At 35.6% G+C, this 18,338-nt stretch overlaps 3 pseudogenes; all 3 read left to right on the top strand.

The window, feature by feature from the left end:
- Window positions 1-6: 6 nt before the first annotated feature.
- Window positions 7-3,562, top strand: LOC125370513 (annotated as a pseudogene).
- Window positions 3,563-3,952: 390 nt separating this feature from the next.
- Window positions 3,953-7,972, top strand: LOC125370559 (annotated as a pseudogene).
- Window positions 7,973-9,901: 1,929 nt separating this feature from the next.
- Window positions 9,902-14,805, top strand: LOC125370558 (annotated as a pseudogene).
- The last annotated feature ends 3,533 nt before the right edge of the window (window positions 14,806-18,338 follow it).

Here is an 18,338-nt window from a genome sequence, read left to right as displayed (position 1 = left end):
TGATTAACGTGCTAAACCAGTGATAGAATAGCAACGGTACACAATTTGCTGCCATAAAAGCATATTGGTTGTAGTTTTAGCAATTTACCAGTTTTAGCGTTTGAATTTCAACTGACCATTTTATCAGTGTTTTTTTTTTTCTTTTACATTACTCCGAGGAACATTTACACAAGCAAAAGTTTGCATTTTTGCTAAGTTTAATATGCTTTATAGCAAACTGATTTACCTTCTTACTTTTTGTACAAAATGTTAAACATGTTACGTCCTCCTACTTGCTTGGAATTTATGTAAGAAATTGAGGTGGCAGTACTGCAAAAAAGTATTGCCTTTTATTTCAGTTTTAGTGGGAAATTTGCTAGTATGTTTTTGTCATTGTCGCTTTGCATGTTGAGAAGGTAACAGATGCAAAGCTCTTTCTTCCTATGGCGTAAGAGTAGGCAACTTTTGTTTTTCATTTTCTCACAGTATGTTCAACGTTGTCTGTATAGATATGTATAAAAACCAACTGCAAGAGTTGGCTCAAAGAAGCTGCTTCAACTTGCCATCTTATTCATGTATAAGGGAAGGACCAGATCATGCCCCTCGGTTCAAAGCCACTGTCAATTTCAATGGTGAAACTTTGAAAGCCCTGCCTTTGCTCTACTTTGAGGCAGGCAGAACATGCAGCTGCTGAGGTAGCACTGAACACACTTGCAAGCAGAGGCCCCTCCAGAGCATTAGCTGCTAGAGTACTGGTGAGCATTTGATTATTATATATTCATGTTCTTCTTTCAGATTTAGAAAAAGAATTCTTTTCTAGCTCAACATTAGGATGCTTTTTGCATACATCTCATTGGTGCTAATTAATTTTTTGGCTCCTGTTTTTTAATTGACTTGATACCCTGCTTACTATTTTGAAAAAAAAGTCATTTCACGACTCATTTTCAATGTATTTGCATATAATGTGTTTTTCTGCCGTTATACTGTGCAGGATGAAACTGGAGTCTATAAGAACTTGCTCCAAGAGACTGCCCACAGAGCTGGCTTAAAGCTTCCAGTGTACACCACTGTTAGTTCAGGTCCTGGGCATGTTCCTGTTTTCTCTTGCACAGTTGAACTTGCAGGAATGAGCTTTACTGGGGAGCCAGCTAGGACCAAGAAACAAGCTCAGAAGAATGCTGCAATGGCTGCCTGGTCTGCCCTAAAGAGATGTAAGTGTTTCATCCTTTTATTAGATTCCGTGACTCTTATGCTGGCTAGCACATAATTCAGTTTCCCAACCGCTTGATCTCAAGGAGGAAAAGATCCTTCCCAAGCGAATACAATAGTAAGCCATAGGTTCAGCCTTTACTTCATTGGTTTCTTTCCTGAACAGTGAAATTTTTTGTGATTAATATATTAGTTATAATATCCAGAAAGTGGGTAAGCAACCATTAGCATTTGCATGTTTGTGTATGTGTTTGTGTCAGATAGAGAGAGATAAGGAGATGTTCAGCAGTAAGTCCAAAATTCTGACTTTTAGTAGTGACTTTGTCTTAGGTGGTGGAAATATACTCTGAGCTGCCTTGTTGCAACTACTACCCATAACAAATTCCTTGAACATTGTGTGTCCTGCCATTGTTTGGAAAAGCTTCATGAGGATTTTGATGCATTTTCTCCCTCATCAATTTCTTTTTTCTCCTTCTATGAATGCATAAATTGGTTGTGAATGAAAACTGAATCAGTTCTTTAAGTTGTATGTTGATATTAAATAGGCCTTTGACCATTGGGTTGAATTTGGGTACCAGTATCCCTGGTTCTCTACTTTTACTGGTTTGTAAAGTTTAAAGCTAAAAGACTCTATAGGTGATCAAATTGATGGAACTGTCTTATTTTTTCCATATAATTTCCACCCAGCAAGCATTCTGTCATTTCGATAACTAAATATTCAAATGAACCATCTGATACATAGATAATCATCATTTTCATCTTTTCACTTCCAGTTAACCTCAAACTGTTTCATCTTTTCACTTTCACCCAGTTTTCTTGGAAAATGTATGTTCATGCATTTGCAGTCTTCTGCTTTTATCAGTTGTTTATAGTCGAGTTATTTAAATATTCTATTATGTCTTTGTAGTGGTTCAACATGGCTCATCATCTTCCAGTTCATTATCTTCTTCTCTGGTGGAAAATAGAAAGGGCAGTGAGGAGCAAGAACAAGTTGTAATTGCTCGTTTTCTTGCATCTGTACAACCTTCAGAATTGAAGATTAACAAGCAAAATGATTGCCGAAAGCGGGACATGAGAGATTTATCCCTGTCTGCAAGGACTTGACCCCTCCGACACCAAGCCTCTATCCTATGCAGAGCCAAAACTGGGCATATCCTAGTTTTTCCCTGAAATAGCCATATATCAAATGTGGCAGCAAGAACAATTGCTGCAGTTGCACAACCGCCTGTTGACGCTTCAAGTTCCACCAGCCCTCCTCCCGCTCCTCCAATGCTTCCATATATGCAGTCTGTACTGCCCCAAATTCCATATATTTTTCCTTTAAGGAAGCAAGAAACTGTACCTGTTGGCCCCAAATTACAATTGCATCCTCAGGACCATTACTATGCCTCTCAGATAATGTGGACTCTGATTCAGTCAGGGGCAAGTCCGCGTTACCATTCAGGAGATAAATGAGGAGAAACCAGAAGATTTATCTGACTGCTCACCATCAATAATTTCAGATCCCCTGTTCTCGGCAACTTAAGCGCTGAAGCAAGATTTAAGGAGAGTCACGATGATGACAAAAATAATGCAGTGGAGAGCAAAGTTGAAAATGTTCGACTAGCAGAGAACCCAAGTGGGCAGTCTTCCCATAGGAACACAGATTCAGGATACTCACAAGTAGACTTCCGGGTGCAGAGTCCAGGTGTTTTTGTCTCTTGCCATGCTTCTTCACAATTTTCTCCAAGACAAAGTTCAACAAGTTGTAGACCACCACCTACTGTGATGATTAGAAATGTGGGTCCTAGACCTTTGCCTGCAGCACCTCCTGTACGAATCAGAACAATGGGTCCTGTTTCTTCAGTGCCCAGACCACATGATTTAGCAGCACAAATTCCTGGTCCATCAAGAATGAGAACAGGAGCTCCTTCATATTCAGCCAGACCCCAGCCTCAGAGAATGGACTTTGTGGGGATGCACCCACGTTTCATGGCACCAGCCGTTCGAATAAGGTCAGTTGTACCAGTCTGTTCAGCTCCACCACCAGCACGGAAAATGCCAACTGCGGGACAAGAAGGAGCATTACTTAACAAACAGAAGAACGGTTCAGTACCTGAAGATATCTCAACAACTTCAGAGTTTTCCAAGCTTAGAATATGAGCATAAACATTGGAGAATTCATCCTATTTTTTGCTTCTCTTTTCCGTATTTGATTAATCTTTCTTTTCTTAAAAAAAAAATCAGATACTCGGTTAGTATATTTTAAAATTATATTTATGGTGGTGTTTATGCACCCATGATGCTTTATGAATGTAATCATATATAAAGGAGCTGTTATAGTTTTTTATATTGTAGATATATCACATTTGGAAGTCATATTCTTTAAGCTTAATTAGGATTTGATTCTCTTCACCCAATTTTGTTTTAAAAAACAATGTTTCTTGGAAGAAGTGAATTAATACTTTTCTCAAAATAAATTCGAAAAAATTGTTAACAAAATGTTAAATTAAATTTTTTGATATCCAACAATAAAGCACGTGGATATAATTATTTTAATTTAAAAATTAAAATACAATTCACGCTAATTAAAATGCATGAATATACATATAAATATTATTTAAAAATAAAATACATAATCATTCAAATTTAAAAACATAATAATATAAATCTATATATTTTATATAAATAGAGTTTAATTTATTTATATGTATCTGTTATATTTTTAATTTTATCACAAATTAAATTATGTTTATGAATATTATTTGCTAATTCCAAATATACCCTACAAGATTTCCTAAACTATCCCCGGGCGGTGTCCGCCGTCCACTGAACAACCGCGAGCATAAAACCTTTTTAAATAATCAATTGAAACGGTGAGTATAAGGTCTGCTTTTGAACTTAAAACCCTAGAGTCTACTCTAGATCCCATAACTCTTTCTCTAGAACAAAATTGCAGTTGTGAAGAGGTGAGCTATCTCCTACCTGGTTTTCAATAAACCTAGAGTGCGAAGACTTGATTTTTTGTCTGTATATCTTTATAGATATTTATACAGTCATTGGTTATCTTCTCTGTGATATCTGCCATATGGCTTCATAGGATTAACTGATATCAGAGTGGACACCCTTTTCTTTCCTACTGAAAGATATTTAATCTGTTTAAAAGCTTGTTAATATCGGACGCGAGATGGGTTTGGTGAAAACTCAATAAAGTTTGATTTTTTCCTTTGCATGGTTGTTTGAAGTAAGGAAATTGAAATGGGTGGATACAAAGTGATCGTAACAATTCGTTTGGTGTGGATTTTTCTGCAGGTTGATTTTGAGGCCTTGAAAGAAAGATGCTTGTGTTGTTTGAGACACCAGCGGGCTTTGCCCTCTTTAAAGTTTTGGATGAAGGAAACTATCTAAAGTTGAGGTAAAGAGACATAAGATTGTGTGCATCATATTCCTTTTCTCTTGGTTTTGAATGATGAAAATCTGGTCACTAATGTGAATATGTGTAATTCTCAATTCTGATTCCTCGAATCTTGAATAGTTAAAATATTGGAGAATCGAAATAGCTTATTACATCATTTTCTATGTTTTGTACTTTGAAAAAATGGATAATTGGGATTTTCTTATGCTCAAAATTAAGGGTTAAAGCTTACTTTCCTATTTGTTTTCCTTTGCAGGACTTATCAAAATTTTCTACTGCAGACTCTGCAAGAAAGGTCATCTCTATATGATTCTACCTATTTAATCTATATATATGTTTTGTCTCTGTGCGTAGAACTAATGAAATGGATTTTTTTTTTATTTAACAAATCAACTTGCGTACCTCTTATGGCATAGCAATCACTACTTGTACTACTTCAGTTGTCCTTTGACATATGTCAAGGAACCTTCTTTTTTGTGCTTAATTGGCATACCTAGATTTAATCTCTCCATTTTGACATGTTATCATTCTTTCTATCTCATTTAGCAATGCTGTAAACCATCTAACTTGTCTTTTCAAATATCAGGTTGTCAAGTTGAAAGCTTTTCAAAATTCGAGAATACATCGGAGGCTCTGGAAGCAGCAACAAAAATTATTGAAGGAACAGCTAGCAAAGGTCTGCGCAAGTTTTGCGTGCACATTGTGATGGGGAAATACTAGGTGTGGCTGATTCAAAGCTTGGAAATGCAATCAAGGAAAAATTGGTCTGGTTACATCTCTAGAAAATGATTTTATGGCAACCATTCTCAATTATTGATAGGTATTTCTTTTTTCTAAGTTGGAAGTATCATGTGTTGCAGAAAATAGATTGTGTTCATAGCAATGCTGTCATGGAGTTGATGAGAGGTGTTAGGAGTCAGTTAACTGAACTTATATCTGGTCTAGGTGTTCAAGATTTGGCACCAATGAGCCTGGGTTTATCTCATAGTCTGTCTAGGTACAAATTGAAGTTCAGCCCTGATAAGGTACTTTTGTTTAACTTATGCTTTGCAATACCATAGTTTGATGTCATATCTATGTATCTTCCTGTTGGGACCACATGGTAGTGCTGTGACACTGAATATGATTTCATCTATTGCATGGTGATACTGGATTAAAAATATCGGCAACACTTCCATGTACAAGTAAGTGTATGTCACTGGGTCAAAAAGAAATTATGACTAAAATAAGTCATGTTAACTTGTTAAACATATTCATTGATGATGTGGATACTGTATACAATATCCATATTCTCCTGACCTGCCAAAGAGGAAAACAATACTGCATTGTGCCTTCTTTGCGAGGTAATTTCTTCTAAAGTTGGTATATGAGGTTGTTGATGTTATCTGACTATCGGGATTGTGTATATTTTCCATTCATTTTCTGAGGACATTTCTTTTCTGTTGAAACGAGCCTAGTAAAGCTGGATTAATGGGTCTATGTTAATGAACGTTTTAGTGGGATTTCTTAATAGGTCATCTTTCTTAATTGAAATTTTTGCTGTCTTTTTGCTGACAAAATATTGTCAGTTTAATTTCTTAGTAATTTTCTTTAGAAGTTATACTATTTGGATTTTGGGGTGCTGCTTTAGTACTTATTCCATTTCTTTTCTCTATGTAGGTTGATACAATGATTATTCAAGCTATTGGTTTGTGATGACCTTGATAAGGAGCTCAACACACATGCAATGAGGTTAGGGAATGGTATGGTTGGCATTTTCCTGAACTAGCTAAGATTGTACAAGACAACATCCTTTATGCCAAGGCAGTGAAACTGATGGGTAGCCGTAATAATGCTGTCAAGCTTGATTTCTCTGATAAAGATCTAAATTTGTTTATTTTAATTGGAAATGGTGGTTCCTGCATGACTGGCTTATGGGGTTTATGCAATCATGAATTCTATTTATTTGCATGTTCTTTTTTCTTTTCCAGTATATGCTTGCTGTCTGTGGGCTAATGCCATATCCTGGCCAGTGGCTCCCACCTGAACAATATTTTTGCCCATTTACTTATCACTTTGACAGAGGTGCAAAACCATGCATATAAAATGTTTTACTCATTTTACCATTTAAAATCCATAGGTGCTACCAGAAGAAGTTGAGACTGAACTGAAGGAGGCAGCTTTGATATCCATGGGGACTGAAGTTAGTGAAGTTGATTTGATAAATATCAGAGAACTCTGTGACCAGGTTTTATCTCTAGCTGAATACAGAGCTCAACTGTATGATTACTTAAAAGCAGGATGAACACCATTGCACGAATTTGACTGCTCTTGTTGGAGAGCTTGTTGGAGCTCGCTTAGTGCTCATGGGGGTAGCTTATTAAATCTTGCAAAGCAGCCTGGGAGCACAGTTCAGATTCTTGGGGCTGAAAAGGCTCTTTTCAGAGCTCTAAAGACAAAGCATTCAACTCCCAAATATGGTCTTATTTTCCATGCGTCCTTAGTTGGCCAGGCAGCTCCTAAGACAAAGGGAAAATTTCAAGATCACTTGCTGCTAAAGCTGCACTGGCAATTCGTTACGATGCTCTTGGAGATGGCGAAGATAATTCTCTGGGACTGGAACACCGAGCCAAGGTACTTCAAAGTTTTTGCCAATGTAAAGCTTCTTCTTTCCATTTGGATTTGGGGAAAAATTTGTTTATATGTTATAATCTGCAGCTTGAAGAACGGTTAAGGAGCCTTGAAGGAGAGAATTGAGTTCGATCTGCGGGATCCAATAAAGGCAAACCAAAAATAGAAGCTTATGACAAGGATCGAAAGAAGGGAGCTGGGGATTGATAACTCCTGCCAAGGTCCATCTTTTAAAAAATTTACTCCTAGGTTTCTCTCATTTTGCAGGCAAGGAATAACACTTTTGTGCTTTGTGCGAGGCTTACGATGCTTCTGCTGATGCTGTTCTTGAGCAAACACCAAACTCCACGTCTGGGACTGGGGAAGAAATTGTCCCAAAGAAGATGCCGAACCTCTTAATGAGGGAGTAGCACAAGAGGCTCCAGTTACTGGTGAGCAGAAGAAAGAAGAAGAAGAAAAATAATACTGAAGAAGAGGAAACAGCAGTGCCAAATGGTGGAAATGGAACCACTGAGCAGGAAGATGAAGGGAAGCAAAGAAAGAAAAAGAAAAGAAGAAACATAAAGGCGAAGACAATGATGTGCAGAATGAAAATGAGAATGTTGATGCAGGAGAAAAAGGAAAAAGCGAAAGCATGCTGAACAAGACGAAGAAACTAAAACACCAAGCAAGAAGATAAGAAGAAGAAGAGTAGGGTATAGGAAAACCTGGAAGGTTGAGGTTACTGGCTGCCCAGCAATTTTGGAGAAGGAATTAGGCAGTAACTCCACACTGCTATAAATTTACTGTATAATTTTTTTATATTTTTTTGTTTTCCTTGGCTGATCTCGTTTCTTAGCTTATTTCTATATCCTCTAATTTCTTCTGGATGTGATAATGAGCGGTTCTGTTAGAATTGGATATACTATGAGAATTATATTTTGCAATTCACTTGCACAGTAGTAGTCTGCTGCTCCCCAGTTCAGGAATTGAAACTGAAATGGGTTTATAGTTTAGTTTTGTGTTGAAAGAACAAACCATTAATGAAATTCAGTGATTAAATTAATACAACACTTAGTTAAAATGGCTGCATTGCCTTTGATAAATAATTAATAGTTGAGATGTTTTGTTCTTAAAGAAATAAAAAAAATAGAACAGAAAAAATAGTTGAGATGTCTTGACATTTTCTTGCAGAGAGTATGCCTACACAAAATTTATTTATTGTTGGATGGTATGCTGAAAGTGATAGGATCAGAATAGGAACAAAGCAAGTGCAGGGGGGGAAGCAAACCAATGGATGGAAGTTGAATTGATTAAAACTTAAAGAAAGCACATGTCCATTGAATTGCACCATCTGCAAATTCTCTGGTGGGGTTGATAGTGATATGTATCTCTCCTAAAATCAAATTTGTGTTTAAAAGAAAACTCTGTTGCATAATTTTCACTTGTCAAACTAATTAATTAATACTCTTGAACTAAACAACTTGTTTTTATAGAATTCTTTATTTGACAAGCTTATAATGATAATAATAAATTGTTGATTTGAATGAGGTGGTGGATCAAATTAAGGGGACAGGCCTATCTTTATTTCTTATTCTATTAATAAATAAAGAACTTAATAGCAAATTATTATTATTTTCTCTGGTCAAATTACTTTTGTACAAGCTGTTTCATTATGAGGAAAAGATAAAGAAAGGGTAATGGGTAGATCCATCATTTGAAAGGAAAAGCCATTGCACCATTTGATTTGAAATAAGAATATTTTTGACATGGTTCTGTCAATATTCATGTGTTAAACCTTTTACCACATTTTCACTACTAAGCATTAATTTTAAATTTATGTATGAAAATAGCTCTTCCTTACCATCCACAAAATATTCCTTTCAATATCAAGAAAAGAAAACAAGTTGACCTCTAATTGACAGATTATAGACCTTACATGATAGCTTTACTGACAAAAAAATGTATATGATTAAATTAAACAATAAGCTTAGACAGATAATCTGTACTACTAAACTTATTTTGAGTTAGGTCAGTTTAAGACTTTATGTTGTTAATTGATTAGGTTGTTTCAATAATGGTCTCTCACCTTATGATAAATGGTCTTACTAATTATTATATTTCCTTATTATTATTTTTAAAATTATCTTATTTTTATTTGTTTTAGAAAATTCACAATTTTAGTTCATAGAATTTCAAATATCCCTTTAAAGAATTTCAAATTACTCAAAATTCTTATATTATTATTTTAAAGTTACATAATGTGTATATGAGTTTAATATGCACTTCAAATTCAATTAATAAAAGAATCTATAAATTTTAATTTCTTTTATTAATTAGAGAAATAATAAATTCTCTTAGATTTTTCTCACTATCATCAATCAATAGTAATAAAAGTTGGACACTTTATAGTGAATATAGGAAAAAGAAAAACTGTGTATTATACAGTCCCTCAATTGGGAAGAACTCTAAATCTTCACCATGTTACTATTTGTAACTTTAAAACAAATTATTAAAATTTTCTTTTGGGAATAAAACATGCCCATTAATTTAAGAATGAAAATCCATGAGAGAGAGAGAGAAGGAGGCACAGGGTTTGACTTGGAGAGAACAGGAAAACCAAAGGCAAAGGGCAAATTGATCTCTTTGCTACTGTTTCTCTTTATTCTTTTTTGTCTGAGAAGGGCAAAACAACACCCAGAAAAGAAATCCGAATGACCCAAGAAAACCAAAACTAATACTTCCAATACAGCAGATTGTTAACATATACTACAAAACTTACTCTTCCCTCTCTCTCTTTTCACTCAGATTCAATCCAAGTAAGTATCTCTGTCTCTCTAAACATCACTTTCTTCAGCTATCTCTCTCTCTCTCTGATTTTAAAGCTCTTTCTCTTGTTCTTGTTAGTTCATTTTCCCTTTCAATTTTGTTCTTAAAGCTTCCATCTCTCATTTCTTTTATCTTTCCCCCCTCTCTTTGTTAGATCATTTTTACTTTTTCTATGGTTAATAATCTCAGAAGCTCCAATTCTTATGGGTTTGTGATTTGGGTGTATTTATTATTAGCTCATATGGCTGTGGTTATCATTTGAGCTGTAATTTCAAAACCTTTTTTTTTTTATCATTTTGACTATTTTGAGAGTCTTGAATCTGAAAAGATAAGGATTTGATTTGCTTGTTTTATTTGTTTAATACGATTTTCACTTTGATTAGTTGTGTTTGTTTTACTTTTGAACTTCATACTTTCAGATCAGACAAAAACAGTAATTGAGTTGCTTTATGCTTGGTGATCATTTTTTGATATGCAGTGATTAGTTGCCGATTGTGAAGAAATCACATGGAATATGATGAGGAATGATGCTTAGATTTAAGAAATGGGGTGTGTTCTAGGTAGAGAGGTATCCTCTGGCATAGTTTCAGAGTCTAGAGAGGTCAAGCACCCGAGTGTTGAATCCAGTAGAACACTAGACAATGATTCTGCGACAAAGACTGATACTAGTAGTTTTGTTGAGATTCAAAATGAGGAGTCCCAGAAAGAAGATAAAAGCGAGGGAGATAAAATAAAGGCGGAGAGGAGGAGGTCAAGGCCAAACCCTAGGTTGAGTAACCCACCAAAGCACGTGGTGTGCAGGTTGCAGCTGGATGGCCGCCCTGGCTATCAGCAGTGTGTGGGAGGCTCTCAATGGATGGATTCCAATGGGCACATTTGAGAAGATTGATAAGGTCTGTGTGAATAATTTTGACATGATGCAACTTTGGTGGTTCTGAAACTAATTATGAATCTATGGATAGTTTGGTCAATTCGCTTTGCTTAATGGAAGTTCTGTTATACATGATATAACAATGTGGTTCTTAAAACTAAACTCATAATGACTCTGAGTTTACTTCAGATGAGAGGAAGATGTCATGATCAAACGCATTTGAGCTTGTTCATTCATTGTTGAGTTTTATCTTCTCTAATTTTTATGTGTTTAGAGTTAATAATGTTCTTATTTCTATTGATTCTTGATGGTAGATTGGGTCAGGAACATATAGCAATGTGTATAAAGCTAGGGATTTGTTATCGGGTAAAATTGTTGCCTTGAAGAAGGTTCGATTTGATAATTTGGAACCTGAAAGTGTGAAGTTTATGGCAAGAGATCCTCATTCTGCGGAGACTGGACCATCTGAATGTTGTAAAATTGGAGGGTTTAGTTACATCCAGGATGTAGTTTGTACCTGGTATTCGGTACATGGAGCATGATTTAGCTGGACTTGCAGTGAGCCCAGGAGTAAAGTTCACAGAGTCACAGGTAAATCCAAATCTGTTTTGAATTCACTATTGTATCTGGTCCCTATTCTTGCACAGAGAAATAGCCATAAGAAGAGTTGTTTTCATTTACTCTCTACTATGTGCCATCTGTTCATATTTCAGGTTAAGTGTTACATGCATCAACTATTATCTGGTCTTGAGCACTGCCACAACCGTGGTGTGCTACATCGTGATATCAAAGGATCAAATCTTCTTATTGACAATGAAGGAATACTTCGCATTGCTGATTTTGGATTGGCATCTTTCTTTGATCCCAATCACAAGCATCCAATGACTAGTCGGGTAGTTACTCTATGGTATATCCTCCTGAACTTCTTCTTGGGGCTACAGATTATGGTGTTGGTGTCGACCTCTGGAGTGCTGGTTGTATATTAGCTGAGTTATTGGCTGGAAAGCCCATTATGCCAGGACGTACTGAGGTAAATAATACTTTATCGTTGGCTTCTAATTTTCAGGAGAACTTTCATTTCTATTAATACAATTTTATATAATAACCTTTTGTCTATCATGATTTTTACCTTCTGAGTCAATTTAATTCCCAAAACTTGAAGGTAAACCACACTTATCTGATGATGTTGGTAGTTGGATAGGAGCTAGTGCTAGGGCAAAGCCTTTGCAGTTCTGGTTAGGGTTGCACAAAAGCTTTGAGTTTTGTTTTAGGCAGAAAAATGGTTGGATACAAATATGTTATAATGCTTTAAATAATGGGATGTGGAGGCTAGCTGAAATATTTGACGGTTACTAATGAATGACATTATCTATAAAAACTAATGAAGGATATCAATATGAATGCAAAGGATATGCTAGCTGAATTGGTTTGATCGGGCATCTTGCTAGTTATAGTAATTCTTGGTCTTGATATGTTTCTGAAAGTTCTCCTGAGATGCACAAGCACGCACAGACCATGGATATAGGGCTTTAAATCCTCCGAAGATATATCCCAGAATGGTTTAGAAAACGGACTTACATAAAGACCTTAATTAGTTTGTGATAATGACTTAGTTGAGTTGACATATTTCTGCTTTCTGGTTGCACAAATTAAGTTGATAAATTGGGATGCATACGTATTCTTCAAGTCTAATGATGATTGTTTCCTCAATGAGTCAGGTAGAGCAATTGCATAAGATATACAAGCTATGTGGTTCACCTTCAGATGAGTACTGGAAGAAATCAAAGTTACCGCATGCAACCTTATTTAGACCTCGAGAGCCTTACAAAGATGCATACGAGAGACATTTAAAGATTTTCCACCATCATCACTTCCTCTCATTGAAACTCTTCTTGCAATTGATCCAGCTGAACGTCAGACAGCCACAGCTGCCCTAAAAGTGAAGTAGGTTGTCTTTTCTATAGTTGTATTTGATGTTGTCTTCCAACATGTATGGTTTTATTACTGCAATCAGAGTTAGAGGTAAACTAACAAAAAGAAAAAGCATTGCCTAAAGTCGGAGGCTCCAATGCTGAGACCCCAATTATGCAAATATCTCTTGAAATCCTAAATTCAAGTTTATAATGAAAAGTTTGTGTTTGATTTATTGTGCCTTTTTGTTCCTAAATTCAAGTTTATAATCAACTTTGTGTTTGATTTATTGTGCCTTTTTTGTTCTTACATGGACACGTAATATCTTATATAATTTATACGAAAACAATGTATCAACCTCCCTTTATCATTTCTTTTCACTTTCTATTGATGCAGTTCTTCACAACAGAGCCTACGGCTTGCGAACCTTCTAGTCTCCCAAAATATCCCCAAGTAAGGAGATGGATGCTAAGCAGAGAGATGATGAAGCTCGAAGGTGGCTCTTTAGACCTTCATTTGTTTTTATTATATCTTATCGTGCAATGTTTAGAATCTCCATGTGTGCGGCTGATCGTGTAAAGGGCATACTTGCATATCTATTTATAATCGATAGCGACATATAGAGATGTTATTCCCATAATGCAATTTGCTCTTATATCCAAGTAATAAGGAGAGAAATTCTTCTGTGGAAAGTATGAATCTTAGACCTCAGTTTATTTCAAGGCAAATTTTATTAAAAACACCAGTATATCTGCAACTCAGGATTAGTCTGATTCAGAATAGATTCAAGAGGAATTGCATGATTGAAATAAATGGTGGGCTTCAAATAATTTTTAAGATTAGTTATGCAAAGCAATTAACTGGTTTCATTTCTGTTTACCATTCTGTCCCCACTGTGCACTTATTCACATCCATTCATGGATACTCCCTAAGACAGGATTTAATACAATTATAATCATTTCATTTTGTTTCTAGATATTATTATTTTCTTTGTCCTTTTTTTCTGTTCAATAAAGAAGAAAATGATTCATTTTCAATGCAAACAAATTTTGGTCCATGCTGCATAATATCTGTGTGTCTTTTGCGTCATTCTTGTTAGCATCCTTCTCTGATTAAGTAATGTATGTAATTCTTTTTTTCTGGTATGATTCATAGGCAAGGCTGCTGCTAAAGCCCAGGGTGATAATTCAAAAAACCGCGGACACGTGATCGTGCTCCTCGGCCAATGCCTGCTCCAGAGGCCAATGCAGAGCTTCAATCTAATATTGATGTATGTTTGAGAATTATCAATTGCATTTTGTATGGATGCTTTTGCTTGCAAATTCTTGGATGATCATAACCTGTGATTTTAGTTTTGTCATGAAAGAAGTAGCAAATAACTCAAGTTATGGCTGAGTAAAAGCAGTGATAAACTAGTGTTTATACCTTTGTGTCCTTTCCTTTGCCACTAATTTTGACCAAAGAATCCACTCACCACTGCCAGTTAGGAATTCTGTTATTTTTATTCTGGAAGACAAGTTATTGTTTCAGTTTTGAATGAGCTTTAGGTTATTGGTTTGGTATTTCATCATATATGCTGAGTCTACCTCAGTGCGGATTTGAGGTTGTTATTGAGTCACATGGAGCAATCTAGAATCAGCATTATTTTATTGAATGACTGGCGTTTGGTTTTGCTTTTATGTGCTTGAATTGTTTACAAAGTTGTTATCTTTCTAAAACAGAGGAGACGGCTGATTAATCATGCGATGCAAAAGAGCAAGAAGTTCCTCCACCTCACCAGGATGGGGCGCTTGGCTATCCTATAGGAGCATCTCAGCATATTGATCCTGCATTTGTTCCTCCTGATGTCCCATATAGCTCCACTTCGTTCACCTATTCAAAAGAGCCAGTTCAAACATGGTCAGGACCATTGATTGACCCGCCAGCGCTGGCGGTCCACGGCGAAAATGCAGCAGGCAGATCAACAGGAAACTATATAGATCGATTAAAGGGAAGCAAAGCGTGGCTTGAATACATACATTGAGAATCCAGACTTGTGAAACTGGCAATTGCCTATACATGAAAAGATGCTGCCATTTAGTGCAAGTTTGCTTACACGTGAAAAGAGAGATAATACAACTTCTATTTGATTAAGAAGAAAAATTGCACTTTTGGGGGTGGAATCAATTTTTCCATACTTTTGTTTTCCATTTTCATGATAGAAAAATTCGTTTCTTTTCTATTGGGATGGTGATAAAATTCCATTGATGTGTATATTTTTGTTATATTTTATTTTTTCACATTTTTAAGGTTCCTCTGTGTTGAGACTAAGTTTTGTCTAATTTAGTGGAAAAAATTAATAAATTCTCAGGAGCCCTTGTTCTTCTGTTTTCCTTCCCCTCCTCTCTATTACAGCCCATTAGATTAATCCTTTCACTTTCAGTCAGAAGATTAAAAAATTCTTGTAACATTCTAACTCGGTTACATTATATGGCCGAATGAAGTTCTAAATTCTTCGTTTTGTTTGGCAACTGTTGAAGGTTGAACCGTGACGCCTGTAGTCTACTCCTGAAGGGCAGTTTTAAATTCTTGAATTTTACTTACAAAATACCATGCAACATACGTTAGAGAAGGTCGGTCACCTTGTTCTCCAAGTTTGTCACTTTAATATTAAATTTAGAAAAGGAAAGAAAAGAAAGAAGAAGAGAAAAGTAATATACACAATTGAAAAAAAGGAGAGAGGAGAAAATAAATCAGACAGAGAGTGGACATGTGAATATGCGATGCGAGAGGTAAGAAAAAACCTCAGCTTTAAAACCCACAAAACGCTCTCAAGAAAATAATAACAAAACAATAAAACCCTTCTTCTTCTTTTCTCTCTTTCTCAAAATTTGTCATATATACTCTATCCTTCACATATACAAATAAAATCCTCAATCTTTTACCTTATTGCTGTCTCTCTCTAGAAAATCCAAGAAAAGAAAAGACTCTACCTTTAATTAGTTGCTAATAATGGAGGATTCAAATAGCAATAACATAACAAACAATGTGGCAAGAGCCATTGTTGCTGCTCTTGACTGGAACTCTACTCCTGATGCTCGCAAAGCCGCCGTTTCTTTTCTTGAATCCGTACGAACTCCTGATAAATGAACGTTACTAGTTATTTTAATGCCTTACGTTAATCTCTCGATTTTTTTTTTTTTTGTTACAGTGAAGGGAACTGTTTAAACTTAAAATGGTAAATTGACTAACAAATTGTGGAATTCATTAGTGATTTGATCGAGTTTTGGGGTTTTAGGAAATGGGTGTTAGGTAATTATTAGGTTTTGTAGCTCTTTTATCTTGCTTCTGTGCTATTTGCACCTTCTTTTTGCTTTAGGTTCTTGTAGCTTTTTGATTAAGTTTTGGGAAGTTATTATTAATTTGGCTTGTTATGATGTTCATTATCTTAGATTTAATTTTCCAATATCAAAACAAACTAAAAGGATGTGATTGGCTTATTGCTCAAGGCTATTTTATTATCTCAAGAGTTATCAAGTAGACTGAGCTCATTGAAGTTGGTAACTTAAGTCGCTGTTGTAATTTTACTGTAAATATCAGAGCAATTATAATTTTGTTGAGCTTTTGTGGCTTATATTTTTCAGTGCGTTGTGTTGGATATTTGGAAACATGAAGAGTTATGTGTTAGATGAAAAATGAATTTTAGAGGTTAGCAGAACTGTCAGAGCAATTAGGTTCTTTTAGACATGATTTCGTGCATTTATGCTACTAAAATATATTTGGATTCGAACATGGATACCATTCCCGAGTTGTATGCCATTATGGAATCTAGTCGAGTTGAATATTAATCTTGAAAATGATTGGAAAATTTGATGGAGTTTCATGGTCTCAGCAATTGGGCTGATTATGAGGGTTGCCTTTGGTTAAATGGATATGAAGTTATGAGAGGGCATTAATTTGTTTTGAATTGATGTTTTTGTGGTTGATTTATTGAATTGTTGATTCCCTATCCTTTTCTGATTGTAAATTTTTCTAATTTTAATTCTTTGGTGAAAATTTTCAATCGGCCTTCAAAAACATATTTGTATTACCATTATTAGCAAGAATCACTTTTGAGTTTTCTGAAGTTCCTCTGCATACAAGTTGTACTTCACCTGGAAAATTAATCCACTCTTTGATATGTGCAGATAAAAACAGGAGATGTACGCATTCTGGCAAATACATCGTTCCTTCTTGTAAAAAGGATTGGTCTTCTGAAATCCGGTTGCATGCTTTCAAGATGCTGCAGGTTCACATTATATAGACTGCTCTTTCCTTTTTTTTTCTTTGTGGAGATTTTTGATGCTCTGTTGCATATATATAAACTGTTATAGTCTAATAGAAGATCTTGAAACACACTCTTCTTTACTATGAGGAAAGATCTTCACAAAGAACACCATAGGATGCTCCTTCCAATTTCTTTTTAGTTCCTTGTTTCCAAATGTACAAATTTAGCATGAGAAAAACTTCCATTGGGGCAAAAATTTCAGGAGCCAACCCTTTTGTATTCTTCACTTTTGGTGTGGAGTAGAAATTTGTTCGTCACTGTTTGATGTCTTTGGCGATAGTTGACTGCATTTCTTCTTTTATAAAATGAAAATAATACCTTCCCTCAGGCACATCTCAGTTCTTTTCCAAAGTAGAATTGATGTATAGACTGTCCCTGGTTCAAACTTAGATGTTTTCACCCTTGATCCTGTGGGTAAGAGAGACCCTCTCTTTCTCACTCGAAAATGGAATCCCAAGATTAGACAATATTGTTTCTTTGTAGTTGATGATGTGTGGATGAATATAGAACGAATTTCATGCAGGTAGATATTATTTGATTATGTACTTTATTGATAAAATTTTCCCAGAGGCTTGGAATGTTTTTGATGAAAGACAATGAATCTTTAATACATCCATGACTCACTTTCTCTAGGTTGACATGCTGTTAGGATAAAATATATACTAGCTCCTTGCATATTTTTCTTTGTCAACTAAATTCAGGATCGAGCAAATATACATTAAGTTGAAAATAGATGCAAAATGTAACCTGATATTTAGCCACATATATGGGAACTTTCAAGGGCTTGCTGATGTTCAGAATTTCTATTCTCCGTGGGGTCTTCAAAATCTATCAAAGTAATTGATGAATCTGTGGTTGCTTGAGTTTGACCACAATTAGATAGCTTAAACACATGCATTTTTCTGCAGCATTTGGTTAGGTTGATGGAGACGAATTAAGCCCAATGGAGCATGAGAATTTTGCAAATGTTGCTGTTGAATTGATGTCTGAGATTGCAAATTCTTGTGAAGAATGGGCTCTTAAAAGTCAGACAGCTGCCCTTGTTGCTGAGGTTCTAAGCATACCATTGGAATCTTTGCATGCTGGCTTACATGCAGTCCAGTACTAACACTGTTTATCCTGTACAGATTATTAGAAGAGAAGGTGTTGAACTTTGGCAAGAGCTTCTTCCATCTCTGGTTTCCTATCCGGCCAGGGTCCTGTTCAAGTATGCATCCCTGTCCAGTACATTTTCTTTTGAAACCGTGTTT

Source organism: Ricinus communis, chromosome 7, assembly GCF_019578655.1.
Source record: "Ricinus communis isolate WT05 ecotype wild-type chromosome 7, ASM1957865v1, whole genome shotgun sequence".
In the NCBI taxonomy this organism is placed as follows: domain Eukaryota; kingdom Viridiplantae; phylum Streptophyta; class Magnoliopsida; order Malpighiales; family Euphorbiaceae; genus Ricinus; species Ricinus communis.
The sequence above is the reverse complement of the archived record's forward strand: the minus strand, read 5'-3'. Positions and strand labels throughout refer to the sequence as shown.